We start from the raw sequence: 16010 nt of genomic DNA, 5'->3' as shown, positions 1-16010 counted from the left end.
CTCTTGATGCTGATGACTTTGTTGCTGCGTGCGTGAATATTAGGTTCACCTGTTCATCGTAAATAACGAGGTATAAATCATAAACTAAAAATCAGTATTCGTACATCATGAATTAGAAGTCGTAAATTATGAATCATGAGTCTTAAATCACAAATCAAAAGTTTTTAATCACAAAATTTTAAATAAAAGTCACATTTTGTAAATTACAAGTCATAAGTTATAAATCACGATTTAAAATGCATAAATCAGATTCCATAAAGAAAAAGAAGGTAAATTTTAAAACACAAATCAAAGATCACGAGTCAAAAACAATTAAACACAAATCATAAATCAAGAATAATATACCATATATCGATGGCTGAGTGGAAGATCGACCTATCTCAGCAGCCGATTCAAAAATGCCCTATCTCAACATATTTTCAACCAAATTATAAGATAGGGAATTTTGCAATCAAATTCTCAAATAGCGCGTTCTTCAACCGATTTCTGAAGTAGGGCGATCTTAAAAAGTTTTCTGAAATATGATGCTTTCGAACCGGGTGCCGAGATAGATCGATCTTTAACTCAGCCGTCGATATGTACGTATGTATATCAAAAATTTGAAATTATGAACCGTGAATCACAAATCCTTAATAACGATTCACAAATTTAAGGTCATTTTGAAAGCCCTTAAAATTTTAGAGTCAATGAAAACAAATATTGAAAACCTAATCTCTCCATTCAACTAACTTGTGTACATTTTTCAACCGCAGATATATCAATGCTTCTGATTACCTTTGATTTTCCGGCAATTGTACCTTTTTTTGCCGCCCACCACTGACGATTGTTCAACCTCGCTTGCTATGTACACTCCTCGTCATTTGAATAGCATACCCTTTGATGCTTGGTATTTACGGTTTTACTTTTGCTTATTTAATACTCTTATATTTTTTATTCAACTTNGATTACCTTTGATTTTCCGGCAATTGTACCTTTTTTTGCCGCCCACCACTGACGATTGTTCAACCTCGCTTGCTATGTACACTCCTCGTCATTTGAATAGCACACCGTTTGATGCTTGGTATTTACGGTTTTACTTTTGCTTCTTTAATATTCTTACATTTTTTATTCAACTATAGCATATTATACCCTGCAGTAAAATTTAGAGACAGTCTCTTAAAGCGCTAGTTCCACCCTACACATTTCAGAACCATCTCTGATTTAGTGCAAAACGGCTGCAGAGAGGGACAGTTAAAACTTTCGTTGGGTTAGTTGCGCTCTGTTGATTATATAGAAAAACGTTATATGAACAGATTAAAGGAATTGTAATTTTTAATTTTTTTAAATTTGTTTGAGCAAAATCGGACTAGTGGTTCTCGAGTTATGTCAAAAAAAGACCACCAAAGGTGACAATTTCCCCTATATGATAGTTATATATATATCTCGATTCCTAGACGTGACCCAGCGAAACGCCGGGACACGTATAACTTCTTTTTTACCGATATAACTTTCCCCGGTAGTTTGAATCCTTCCCGATCACTGAACCCTACCATTTGTCTCACAGTGTAATATTTTGAGAAAAATGTCGGATTTCGGGTGCAAGTTTCAAATAGCTACAAAACACCGTTGGTTTTTGAAATTATTTTTTTTGTTGCTGGTAATTTTCGTGAATATAAAAGATCTGTCTGGTAGAAAATGTATAACATCGTNATAACTTTCCCCGGTAGTTTGAACCCTTCCCGATCACTGAACCCTACCATCTGTCTCACAGTGTAATATTTTGAGAAAAATGTCGGGTTTCGGATGCAAGTTTCAAATAGCTACAAAACACCGTTGGTTTTTGAAATTATTTTTTTTGTTGCTGGTAATTTTCGTCAATATAAAAGATCTGTCTGGTAGAAAATGTATAACATCGTAAAAAAAAAATATTATATATTTCATTTATTTAAATGGTTTTTGTTATTACAATATGCTCCAGTTTTATAAGAAATAGATCGCTCTCACCCGCTTCGCTGTGTGTATGAAACTTCTACGTGCTTCATTAGGTGTAATTTTTTTTTAATTTTAATTAAACTCATCTTTACNTTATAAGAAATAGATCGCTCTCACCCGCTTCGCTGTGTGTATGAAACTTCTACGTGCTTCATTAGGTGTAATTTATTTTAATTTTAATTAAACTCAACTTTAATTAAAATATGCGAAAATCAAGGGACTTTAAATTTTCTAAATATCTTCAAAATATTTTCAAACTAAAACTATCTTAAACTTCTCACTTGTGATACTTTTTCATACTTATGTACATGTAGCTTAGAAATGAAGCCATTTAAAAATCATTTCGATCGATACGTATATTGTAATAATTCATTGAAATGATTGAAAATTTACTTTTTAAACCATTAATTCCTATAATTCAAGTTGAATTTGAATTTTCAAACATGCGGAGTCCCTGCTATATATATGTGTCTTAGAAATAAAACCTTTTCAAGAGTCTCTCGGTTAAAACCTATATTGTAATAACTCATTAAACTTATAATATGATTGCATGCGAATTTAGATTTAGAAGAGGTGGCAACCCTCTTCAAAAACCTCAGAAAACTCTACATGTTCAAGCTGAACATTTATAATTTAAAGTCGTCTTTTAAAACAGGTGGCAACGCTCTTCGAAATATTTTTCTCCTAAATCCCTATTAGATACTTCTTGTCTGACGTCCATATTGTGATGAATATTCCAATTTTCAAATTCCTTTAATTAAAGAAGAATTTAATATCTCAAATAGGTGGCAACCCTCCTACATGTAGTTTAGAACTAGAAACCCTTATCAAAAACCATATTCGTGTAATTAATTTAATTTTAAATGAATTTAATTTTTAAACGGGTGCCAGCGCTTGTAAAGCACCTAAGTACTAGTTTAAACGTTCAATATGAAGGTTTCTTAGCGATCTTTCATTTAACACCCATATATTAACTTTTTACATCGCTTGCTAATAATTAATTTAAATTTGGCGTTTCCAACAGGTGGCAACCCTTTCCAAAATACTTGCAAACTACAATTTTTTTAAGCCTCTTATCATCAATTCTTTAACATAATGTTCAAATAAATAATTCCCTTAATTCAAGTCGAATTTGATTTTTTCAACAGGTGGCAGCCCTCCTCCATGAGTATGGAATCGATTTTATATACATACATATATGCCAAGTTCCTGTGCTCTATCAAAAATATTTTCTGAGATATGATATGTGGTATGATAATTTCGTTTTATAGGAGGTGCCACGCTCCATCGTATAATCGAGATTAAATCTATCCTATATTTTAAGTTGGGCTAAATGGCACCACTGTTCAAAATGAAATGGGAATATTAGTATAGTAGAATATTAGAATATTAGTAAGGATTAGTGAATATTAAATAAAAGGCAAGACATGAATACTAAGGATAAAAAGGGTGAGCTATTCAAATGTCGAGGAGTGTATATACTACATATACTAAGTACCTAATAACAAATAACGCATTTGACATCCACAAACAACATGACCATCAAGTTGTGCTTAAATTATAATGTTTACTTATTTTAAATACGAATAGCAAGGGTCTAATCGTATTTAAATGNCCCTATCAAGCTGGCATTTCAGGGTACTATTTTATATATATATAAGGAAAATTTGAAAGTTAGGGGGGGAGGCTCGAGCACCCCCCTGCCCCTACCTGGCTACGCCCATGATTTAATATCTCAAATAGGTAGCAACCCTCCTACATGTAGTTTAGAACTACAAACCCTTATCAAAAACCATATTCGTTTAATTAATTTAAATTAAATGAATTTAATTTTTAAACGGGTGGCAACGCTTGTAAAGCACCTAAGTACTAGTTTAAACGTTCAATATGAAGGTTTCTTAGCGATCTTTCATTTAACACCCATATATTAACTTTTTAGATCGCTTGCTAATAATTAATTTAAATTTGGCGTTTCCAACAGGTGGCAACCCTTTCCAAAATACTTTCAAACTACAATTTTTTTAAGCCTCTTATCATCCATTCTTTAACATAATGTTCAAATAAATAATTCCCTTAATTCAAGTCGAATTTGATTTTTTCAACAGGTGGCAGCCCTCCTCCATGAGTATGGAATCGATTTTATATACATACATATATATATATATATGCCAAGTTCCTGTGCTCTATCAAAAATATTTTCTGAGATATGATATGTGGTATGATAATACCGTTTTATAGGAGGTGACACGCTCCATCGTATAATCGAGATTAAATCTATCCTATATTTTAAGTTGGGCTAAATGGCACCACTGTTCAAAATTAAATGGGAATATTAGTATAGTAGAATATTAGAATATTAGTAAGGATTATTGAATATTAAATAAAAGGCAAGACATGAATACTAAGGATAAAAAGGGTGAGCTATTCAAATGTCGAGGAGTGTATATACTACATATACTAAGTACCTAATAACAAATAACGCATTTGACATCCACAAACAACATGACCATCAAGTTGTGCTTAAATTATAATGTTTACTTATTTTAAATACGAATAGCAAGGGTCTAATCGTATTTAAATGTCAAAAGTGTTCAAGCAGAAATGCGGCACTCGGCGGGGTACACACACAGCACAAATGGGCCTTGGCCTACGCGAATATGTGTAGAAAGCCAGCATATTCAAGGAACATAGAGCAATCGCAGAGAGTGGGAACCAATGAGACTTCGCTTTGGAGTGACACCAAGGCGAGAATGAGAATTTACCGGCTTTCGTTTTATAGCAGTTTAATTACTGTTATGACTGCAGGGTGTATAGGTTGCTTTTTATTTTGCGCCTTTGTGCCAGTGTTTAGCTGCTGTCAAAAGCACACCATGCAACTTTGGTAAAATTTCATTTTTTTATTAACATAGTTCTTTTAATTAAATATTTGCATGCGTACTTAAATATACATATTAATGGCGTGCGTTAATATGGAAAGGCAAATTCCATTTTTAAGAATGTTTATGAGCGGTATTCTTAGAAGTAGCGGGTGGGTAAATAAATATGAAATTTCATATAAGAGGTCCCAGTAGAGCAACAAGTGTTTTTAATAAAAAAATACTAAGAGGTGTTTAACTAGCGACCGATATTTTAGCCTTAAGAATTTAATTATCCAGACATTGCAATTAAATCAGCAGTCACATCTCTATGTACATATATGAAGAGGGAAGCGAGATATATTTTCCATAATAAAAAGAAAGATGCCGAAATGCTGGCCGATAGTAAAAATGTCTGCAAAATTTTTTCAGAAAGTTGGGCTTACGACTTACGGAACAATCCGTACTGCCATAAGAAAAATTGTACACGCCGACCTAGTGACCGAAGTACAGAGCGTCCTTGAATTATGTAGGGAACAGTTTTCCAAACTGTTAACTAGCAACCGCACCAAAAAAACAGAGAGAAAGGTGAACCGAACTCATAGCGCCCGAAAGTGTGGCCTAAAAGTATGCTACACACCAATAAACCGGTTTCAAACCGGATACATGTACACTGACGTGCAAAAATTCATTAGGGGTCTTCATACCCATTTCGGTAGTTTTGTATAACTGCTACTTGGGGTACTCGACGATTTTATCAAATGTACTATGGTAACCTATGTTTATCGACAACTGATTCGTAGTTTTTGTTTTCTTATAAATAAAAAAGTTGTGACAGAAAATTTAATGAATTTTACTTACCCATATGCGTTATGCATTTCGACAGCGAGCGGCAAAATTATCTTGCTTGCCACAACGATATTTTGGTTATGGTAAGCCGATAGTAAAATAACTTTACACAAACAAAATACATTGGAAAAATTACCGAATAACTAGTACTAAGCTCGATGTAAAGAGCTCTACTCTAAAGTCCAAACCTTAGCTCAAGTACCTAGGCATTAAATTCGACTCAAGGCTGAGATTTAAAAACCAATTGGGCTACAAGTGATCCCCCAAAGAACACCCTCAAGGCTTATGCTAAACACAAGAGGGGCCAAGGCATAATGTAGTGAAGCTACTAGCTGCTATTCTGAAGTCCGTTTTTCTCTACAGCTCAGAGGTTTTGGCAACTGGATGTCAAAAGCCATCATATATCAAAGGAATCCGTTAAGTGTAAAGACCTTGCACCCTTAGAGTACGCGCTGGTCATATCAGGACTGCATGCTATTGCACTCTTGGTCCAAAAATGGAGCATTGCGAACCGCGAAGATCCTTACGGAAAGTTATGGAAATCATGTAGAAAGGCGTCGAACAATGGAACTGTGGCAGTCACCATGGGATCACTCCAATAGCGGTCAATCGACGCACAGGCTAATACATACCAAATATATAAAGGGACGAGTTATCCTTAGCTCTGCATTTCGATGTTTCCGTCTTGTATACACAGAAAAAAGACATGCAGAAAAAGTTGAACCACCGTGTGCGTTTTGTACATATTGTCCATAATAAATGTTTTTTCCTTCGACGATTCCGTGGTGGATCCAACTTTTACCTTATGTAAAAGCGGAAGGCGTAAGCGTAATATTTTAAGTGGAAAGCATTCTACTAGCAAGAAAGCACTTTGTTATTTTCTCATTTACATAATATTTACAGATTATGTACATATAAAAAACACAAATTTATTTCTTAGGAAGTTACTGGAATTCATTGACATTTTTTAAATATTTTATATACTACTGGAGTTTTAATTAAGCTATTTGTGTACTCATTTATTTTCTAAACAAATAAGTATTGTTATTCTATGAAGAAGTGTACGCAAAGATTGCTTTAGATTTTCATTATTCATCTCAGACTGCAAAAATGGCTAATTAGTCATGAATAACAGAAAATACTAATGACTTCAACTTTGCAGTCTTCAGTCAAACATGTGATTGATTGGCTGCAGTTAAAAAGTGTTAGTCAGTGAATGTGACTGCCACGATTTAAAGTCACGAAGACTGCATTCTTTAACACCTCTGGTATGGGGGTTTCCAGCCGAAAGTCTACCGCGGGAAAGAAAATAAAATTAGAAGAAAATAAAATTAACAAAAAGAATATATACATTTAAAAAAACAAAATAAAATAAAATAACTTTCTTAAAATGAAATGAAATTAAAAAACATATCTTTCTTCTATATACAATACAATCTTAACATTCAAAGAAAATTGAACTAAACCAAAATATGATTCAACGAACTAAATAAAATAAGTTCGTAAAAATTAAATGAAATTAAAAAAGTACATATTTTTCTTTTTAAAAGAATAACATAAAAATTAAAAAAAAAATACGAGCCAATTAAATGAAATTGAAAAATATATTTTTTTCTTTTTAAACTATACATTCTAAAAATTAAATTAAAAAAAAAAATAAATTAAATAAAATGAAAAAAAACCTACTTCTCCAGGACTCGGATTTGAATCTCTCGAATTGAACGCCACTGCTCTGCTCACTCGACCATTGCGACTGTTGGACGCGAGCCATTTGCCATTGCGACTGTTGACGTGAGCTAAATCATATACAAAATAAATTTTCGTCTCAAGTGGTGAATGAGAGAGCTATTTTTCTAAGTCTTTTGTGCAAGAATAACAGAAGTGTTTGGAACTATCTTGCCATCTGTCTTTCATTTGTCTTACTTATTAAAAATTTCACATCAGAGGCCCTGCCCTTTTTTGGCAAGAATACCACTTTCGCCCTTGTCCACTCATTAGGTGTGTGTGAGTTAGGGACATGTACGTTTAAGTAGCATCAAAACTCGCAACTTAATCCCTAAAATTTACATACCAAAATTATGCTGATTTTTTCCATTTAAACTTAAAAATATCCTCAGCTTTTATTTTAGTCGCAATAATGACGTCATTACTCCTAATGCACGCACAAGATGAAGCAACAGGCATTCAATTATTTGACAGACACATTTATATCTATGTTGCCAACCTTCGACTTAAGTCAATGAAATTCATGCATTTAATGTACATACGTACAACAACAAAAACGATCATAAATTCGAATGTAATGTTTTTATTTTCTTGTCAACCGCAAAACATGCGCCGTATCGTTGCCTTATTACGGGTAATTGCCTAAAAAATTGCCAATTCATTGCCATCATAATCGACGGGTAACAGCTAAGGAAGAAATGAAGACCAGCACGAGGCGAAAAATCAGCTGAAATTGCGAGTGTGTTGAGTGGCAAGCATCGATTTACCGGGTGTTTATCTACCTAATGACACGCCATGAGCGGCGCACTGATAAAAGCAACTATGATGGCGCCTGCGGTTATGATGGCAACAATAATAGCAAACATTAACTGCGATGCTAGCACGGACTATGACAATGGGCGGGGCGAATTCGTAATTCCCTATTTCTTCTCGAAAAAAAAGTTGTTGGCAATTGAACACCTTCTGTGGTCGAACAAATTGTTTATTTGTGAGAAATGAAGCAATAAAGTCAAATTAAAGAAAAATACATGAATAATTCTAAACAGCGAAATTTTGCAGCTACATACATATCTACTAGGAAGAAACCACCACCCCCGAATAATATACATACATACATACTATATGTATGTATGTACACGAAAGTATTGATAACATTTCTAACAAAAAGTGCGCGTCGTTATTTAAAGTGTGCCACAGCTGCCAAACGCTACGCGAATTTATAGACAAATTCACATAATGACAACAAATTGCACAATAGTTAAAGAAATAGCAGATGTTTGAAAAAGTTAAATATTCGGCGCACAGTGCGTAATTTGGGCGATTTAGGGGAAGACATTTCGAAAATGGAAGTTGTTGAAAAAAAAGTTCAGACACGATGTATGTAATTATGTGCGTATTAATGTCTGATACAATAGAAAATCGGCCTGCAATTGTTTGAAGATCACCTGGAAGAGTTCTGAGCATGTACAAACATGTCTATTTTCTAGCCTATATCAATCAGTGGTGGGGAGATTGCAGTCTTGGGTATACCTTTTATTTTACACATTGTATACTTAATTAATAGCATTATTTTGAAATTTTAAACGTCATCCCTACTTAGCATGCATGCATGTTTTAATTTATACTACAATAATATGCGAATACATGCATATGTATGTACATTATATACAACATAGCATCAAATGGCCCAGATAAAGATGAATGCCCGGCAATGTGGAACGCTTCGGCTTATACCCTGTAGTGAAAATTAGGCTGTCTTAAAAGACTTTTCAGTATATAGCACGTTTTATAATATACAAAATTATTTCCAAATTTCAATTTTGTGAGAAAAAGCAATCAAAGTTTGATCAATTCATACAGTTGGTATACCAACAGGCAGATGCAAATACACATATCTTCGCCATTTTTGGGAAGTTTATTCATCTGTTAGGCTGAACATATTCTCCTCCTTGTTAATCTCATTAATTGTATTATGAAATATCTAAAAACGTAAGTTTTGAATTACATCTTTATATTATTAAACGTGCGACATATCAATGGCGCTCCTTTAGACAAATAATAAAATTATAGTTTAAACAAGTAAGAAAGTCTAAGTTCGGGTGGAGCCGAACATAATATACCCGGCGCAAGTATTAAATATATGTTTTTTCACCTTTCCGAAACCTTCCGCTAGATGGTAAGCCGAGGTGTATCAATTTTGAGTAAATTAGCGTCCTTCAATTTCGAAATATTGCAGTTTCAAGCATTTCTGAAATTTACCGTTATATGAAAAGCAGGCCGTAATTTTAGTCCGATTTCAATAATTTTCAACGTTTTGCTTTTATGTGGCAAGCACAATAACCATACCGAGTTTGGTACAAATTGGTATAATGGTTACTGATATACATATATGTGATCATAAGTGGGCGGTGCCACGCCTTTTTTTCAAAATTTTACCATAAACGTATTTCTTGGTAAAGAATTGTTGCAAGCATCAATTTGGAATAAATTAGCTTTAATATTTACTGATTTATCGAAGATTTTGTATTTCTCTAAATGACCGTTATATGGGATGTGGGCGTGGTTATTGTCCGATTTTGTAAATTTTCGGCCATTTAGTATGCTGTACCAAGGCCAACAATTGTGCCAAGTTTTGGAGAAATTTGTGCAGCGGTTACCAAGATATACACATGTAACCATAAGTGGGCGTGGCTACGCCCATTCTCCAAAAATTTATAATACTCTTAGTTTTCGCCTAAAAAGTTTTGTAAATCTCAATTTTGAGTGATTAATCTTCAGTAGTTACTAAAATATCGCAGTTTTCGTATTTCTGGAAATTACCGTTATATGGGAAGTGGGCGTGGTTAAAGTCCGATTTCGCCCATTTTCAATACCAACCTACCTTGGATTAACGGAAACCTACATACCAAATTTCGTCGAGATATCTCAATTTTTGCTCGAGTTATCGTGTACACGGACGCACTGACAGACGGACAGACGGACGGACAGACAGACATGGCTTAATCGATTTCTCTATTCATTCTGAGCATTTATGTATACATTTGTCTTTATCTAGCTTGATTCGTTTTGGCTGTTACAAACAACCGTTATGTGAACAAAATTAATATACCCTTGTGCACAAGTGCGCTCGGGTATAAAAATTTAGTCATTCCGATTTTTTTCATTGCGAAGCATATCAATGCCAATGAGCCCAAGATGATTCCAGAGCTGAAGGAAGAAATTATACTCAATATAAATGATATATGTACATACAACAACTCGAACTATGCCAAAAATTTATGGAAAATTTTGATATCCGCATGCTTTATTGCCAGAAGAGTCGTGGTGCGGAATTAATTGTATTTCATATATAAATGCCGTTGGCCAAAATAAAACCGATGATATAAAAAAAATCATGTCGACATATTTTGTTGTTTTATTTATAAAAGAAAACCTGTGGTCTTATTGAATCACACGGCAGTTTCTTGAAACAAACCCATAGAGAGGTAAACGCAATGAATTTGCTAGTTTAACGTATCTACATAAATCACTAAATTTAGATACATATCTTTATATTACTGGCTGACATACTGGACCGATTTTTAAACTAAAGCACAATTCGAAATGTACGAATACAAATACAAGTTCGAGCCGTAAATGACGATAATGTGAACCTGCTTTTAGCTCTGAATCCGATGACAATGCAATAAGAAAAATAAATTAATCTATTATATTCTTTAAGCCACAAGCAATTTTTTATTGAGACTTAATAAGAATATTGACCCTATAGCATCGGAATTGCTTCTTTCACGTTTATTTGCCAACAGTTCTTCAACGGCTCGGCGCCAGTTCGCAATTCGCCATTCGCAATTATTCAATTATTATATGTAATTATATTAAAGCCAGACTTTCGACATAAGCTACTATTCTATACAGACACAGATATGTATGTATACTTCCTAATAGGCTTGCGAAATTCCCAATACCCAAATCCCTCATATGAGTTATTATCATACATACAATCTCACTATTCTGCTGACTTCGTTTTCCCCATTCCGATAACTTTTTCTTTCCGCGCTTGCCTAGCCCACGGTTCACAGCTTTGCACGCGCAGTCACCCTCGACACATATGTGCAGATTTAGGCCATGCCATTGCAAAATTTTGTCGATAGGTGGCGCAGGAGTCGTGATATTTTGGAAAGCCGTATTCGTGGTACGATTTGGTTCATATTAAAAAAGCTTGTTTTAGACATGGATTGTTTTTTTTTTATTTATATTTCAACATTTTGTTTTCTTCGTGTTTTTTTTTGCATATTCCCGAAGAGGTTAAGTGCTTTCAGCATTGGCTGGACAATGCTTCAGGATTGGGTAATTTGTCTGAGTATCGAACAGTTAAAAAAAATGGTTAACAGAGAAATTGTCAGCCATACTATTGTATTGCCAAGAGAATGGTTAACAAGCACTAAATAGAAAGAGTTTGCCTTGTTTTATTTAATTTATTTGAGTATTTCGTGCTCCTAGTAAAAATTTGGGTGAATTGGCACATAGGTGTGCCACAGTCAAAAATACATAAATAACGCATATCATAACACAAAAACAGAAATTTTGATAAATGAATATCGAAGGCTGTGTGAAGTGCGAGGTGGGCGAGGTTGTACTTGTGATGACAGCCATAAATATTATACCTGACAGCTGGCAAACTGGCAACAAATCAAAATGTTTTCACACACCTACACCAACCAAATAAATGTTGCAACAAACAATAACAAGATAAGCTAACTGTTAACACCTACGAGAACTCAATAGAAAGACATCGAACTAGAAATAACAAAAAAATAAGATACTAAAGGAAGCTACAAGCTGTCGTGTACACACACATATGTCCATAAATACACACATTTAGACATACAAGTCCATATGTATGTATGTTTGCATGTACGAGTGCATCTTGCAAATATGCGTCATGTATCAAAGGCAAAGGCATTTGTCACTTTTCTTTGGATGAAAGCTAAGTAAGAACTAGTAATTTTTAGCAAACAAAAAAACCGACTTCAACTCCCATATAAAAAAAAAAATATATATATATATATCTCATGATCCGCTGATCGGATCTTAACCAGATTAGTATGGGACCACCTCTGAGACACTACCTTTCCGATGCAAAAAGAATTATCGAAATCGGTTGACGTGGTCCAAAGTTATGCGGTAACATACATAAAAAAAAAAAAGATTCCGACGAACTGATAACCTCCTCCTTTTTTGGAAGTCGGTTAAAAATGGCGTAGAGTTTGGACAGAAAGGAGTGCGCGCTTGTCAACGTCAGCAATGTTAGCCGCAACGATTGTGGGTTACAAACGGAACGGCATGAATTTGCAATAATGTTAAGAATAGCATAGCAATTGTAACGGTTAAATGAGGCAGCAAATGTCAAATTGACATCTTATCGACGAAATGACATTTGTTGCTGACGAAGATTTTTGAAAGAGTAACTTATATACTTAAAAAGGATGAAGAGGAATGAATGCCGATGATTTGCATATTCTAAAAATATAAAAATAAATTGTTACGAGACATGTAACACAAATACATACATAAACATGAAAACCTATTTTTAGATAAGCCTTCTTTATTGAGACCTTTGTATGTATATATTTATGTATGTCATTTGGCTTTCGTCGCAAAAGAATTTGTGCGTATGCACATGCGGGCATATGGGCTAACGTAACTTAGGTTGACCTTTAATATAAGCATTAACTTACAAATAAACTATCTTTTCGGATGTTTTCTATATTGGAGATTTAATAAATAAAATACGGTACAAAAAATTATTTTGCTAATTTTTTTCACAAAAGCCTTGAAACAGCATTTCATTTGGCATATATTTTTTTCGATATTTGGTGAATGCAGCACATAAATATTCAGTTGTAACATCACACATTCGCTGAATATTTTTCCAATGTACCTTGTANACATAAATATTCAGTTGTAACATCACACATTCGCTGAATATTTTTCCATAGCTTTGTACCTTGTACCTTGAAATGTTTTCTGAGATAGGGCGTTTTCGAACTGGCTGCCGAGATAGGTCGATCTTCCACTCAACCATTGATACTGGTTCATAGGCATGTCATTTTTATGAGCTGCTAAGGCGCCAAAACACGGAATACGGGACACTAAATGAAACACAGAACATTTGGCGTCCCGTATGAAATAAATAAATTATCAGGATAAAGGAAGAAAAGAGAGGACTGTCCCGTATAATACAGGACGGATGGTCACCGTAGTTGTATACCTGCATAGCAGAGATTCTAAATAAAAAGTTCGAAATATATCTAGATTAACTTTTGCATAGTTTTTATAGTTTTATATAAAATTTTTAAACATTAAAGAAAGAAAAGAAAAATAGCTATTAATTTGTCTGACACTATGGATACTTATGTACTTATTACACTGTAGGGAAAATCTCAAGTTCTGAAATAACGCAAAAAAAAAAAAACGCCGCAACGCGTAAACTTAACTTTGATTCGTATATAACGAATCTGTATTCTGTCTTTCTATATCAATTAATTTTCCCAAGACATTTTCATTTTCATGAAAACAATTTTAATCAAGGAATGAAACCGATTNTTTATAGTTTTATATAAAATTTTTAAACATTAAAGAAAGAAAAGAAAAATAGCAAAAACTTTTCAAAATGTGGCAACGCTATTAATTTGTCTGACACTATGGATACTTATGTACTTATTACACTGTAGGGGAAATCTCAAGTTCTGAAATGACGCAAAAAAAAAAACGCCGCAACACGTAAACTTAACTATGATTCGTATATAACGAATCTGTATTCTGTCTTTCTATATCAATTAATTTTCCCAAGACATTTTCATTTTCATGAAAACAATTTTAATCAAGGAATGAAACCGATTCAAATAACGTTCCGGTTTGGGTTTCGGTTTTGCCAAGTGTTTCGGTTTCGGTTTTGGTTTCGGTTTCGTTCCGGTTTCGGTTTTTCACAGAAATTGTGTTGATATTATTTAAATCACAATGTCTTAAACGTTGAGGAAAGAAAATCGAAAATTACAGTTCACTGATAATATCAACACTAGGTTCTTTCCCTAACAATCCGGACCGGATTTGGTAATTAGAGAATAAGAGACACATTTTCTTTCAAAAATGGAACAAAGTTCAGAAGTACGGAAACGCAAAAACCCACATTTCGTGCCCACACGGTTTTAACGGTTTAACTGTTTTAAACGGTTACGGTTTCGGTTTGGGTTTCGGTTTCATTCCTTGATTTTAATTTTAACCGGGTAAAATTAAAAAAATTGCGTAACTTTTTTCACTTGTGTGCGTAAAAAAATCAAACTTCTAACGAAGAAAATCTACGGATAAATAAAAAAGTTGTGGCTAGTCAAAGAAAAAAGTATAATGATTTGTTTGGGATAAAATATGAGCAGGAAATAATGTTACTCATACGCCATGTACTTGGCTATTCTAGTACATACTCATACATAATGTGACCAACCGTACTTCTTGCGAAAATACAGTACTTCGTTGTACTTCGTACTTCGCCGTACAGTAAAATGTACTTCTTTGCAATAAGTATTTTGACTACCCTTCGAGTTTAGTTTTCTTTAGCAGATTCGAAAAATATAAGCTTTTAACATTTGAATGTCAAACACTTCACTTCTCTAGCCGACAAAATTCAATAGGCGGATGGATTTTTTTTTTTAATTATTGAATTTGTATGAAATTTGACATCCAAAGGTTCATTGAGTGGCTAATTACAAAACTGAAATCATTTACCAGAAATTCAAAAGATCCATCCGCCATATTGGATCAGACATTTTTAATTTTTGAAAACTAATTTCAGTTTTGTTATCAGCCACTCAATGAATCTTCGGATATCAAATTTCAACATTTTTANAAAAGATCCATCCGCCATATTGGATCAGACATTTTTAATTTTTGAAAACTGATTTCAGTTTTGTTATCAGCCACTCAATGAATCTTCGGATATCAAATTTCAACATTTTTGTATATGTATTTTGCTTTTCCCATTTTTTCATTACTTTCATACATATCTGTGTTCGTATGGAATAGTAGCTTATGTCGAGAAGCTGGCTTTTGTATAATGCGGCATTCCCTTTATCCTTTAAACGACAAGGAATGTTTTGACGAGACTTAATAAGAATATTGACCTGCTAGTATCGGAACTATTTCTTGCACGTTTTTTTGCCAAAAGTTCTTCAACAGCTCGGCGCCAGTGAGTCATTCGCAATCGTATGCTGCGAATGCCGCATTATACTAAAGCCAGAGTTTCGACATAAGCTACTATTCCATATGAACACAGATATATGTAATACTTCTATATTGCTAGTAAATTCAAAATACTTTCCCCAACATTAGAGTGTCGATATATTCAAAAGAGAAAGAGAGATCCGATAAGAGAATGTACTCAAACTGACATTCTTACTTTTCAAAATTCAGGAGCGGTTTAACAAATTTTTATTGAAAAATATTTTACATGAAAAATTAACAAAAAAATACAATATTTGTATATTTAGCTATGAGAAACACTGCAACCGCTGTGGTGGCAGAGGATAAAGGTACCAGTTACAAAAGGACTTGGCA

General features: G+C 33.8%; 1 long non-coding RNA gene across 1 annotated transcript; it reads right to left on the bottom strand.

Annotated features, from left to right (window-relative positions):
• Positions 1-448: 448 nt before the first annotated feature.
• On the bottom strand, positions 449-13450 carry LOC108377663 (uncharacterized). Its single transcript, XR_001849347.1, has 2 exons — positions 13415-13450; positions 449-501 (listed from the first exon to the last, which is right to left on the bottom strand). It is a non-coding gene; the product is annotated as an uncharacterized LOC108377663 (long non-coding RNA).
• Positions 13451-16010: the final 2560 nt, after the last annotated feature.

This window comes from Rhagoletis zephyria, unplaced genomic scaffold, assembly GCF_001687245.7.
Source record: "Rhagoletis zephyria isolate East Lansing unplaced genomic scaffold, Rhagoletis_zephyria_1.1 Rzeph_scaffold_12474, whole genome shotgun sequence".
Classification (NCBI taxonomy): Eukaryota; Metazoa; Arthropoda; class Insecta; order Diptera; family Tephritidae; genus Rhagoletis; species Rhagoletis zephyria.
This window is presented reverse-complemented; position numbering and strand designations above follow the sequence as displayed.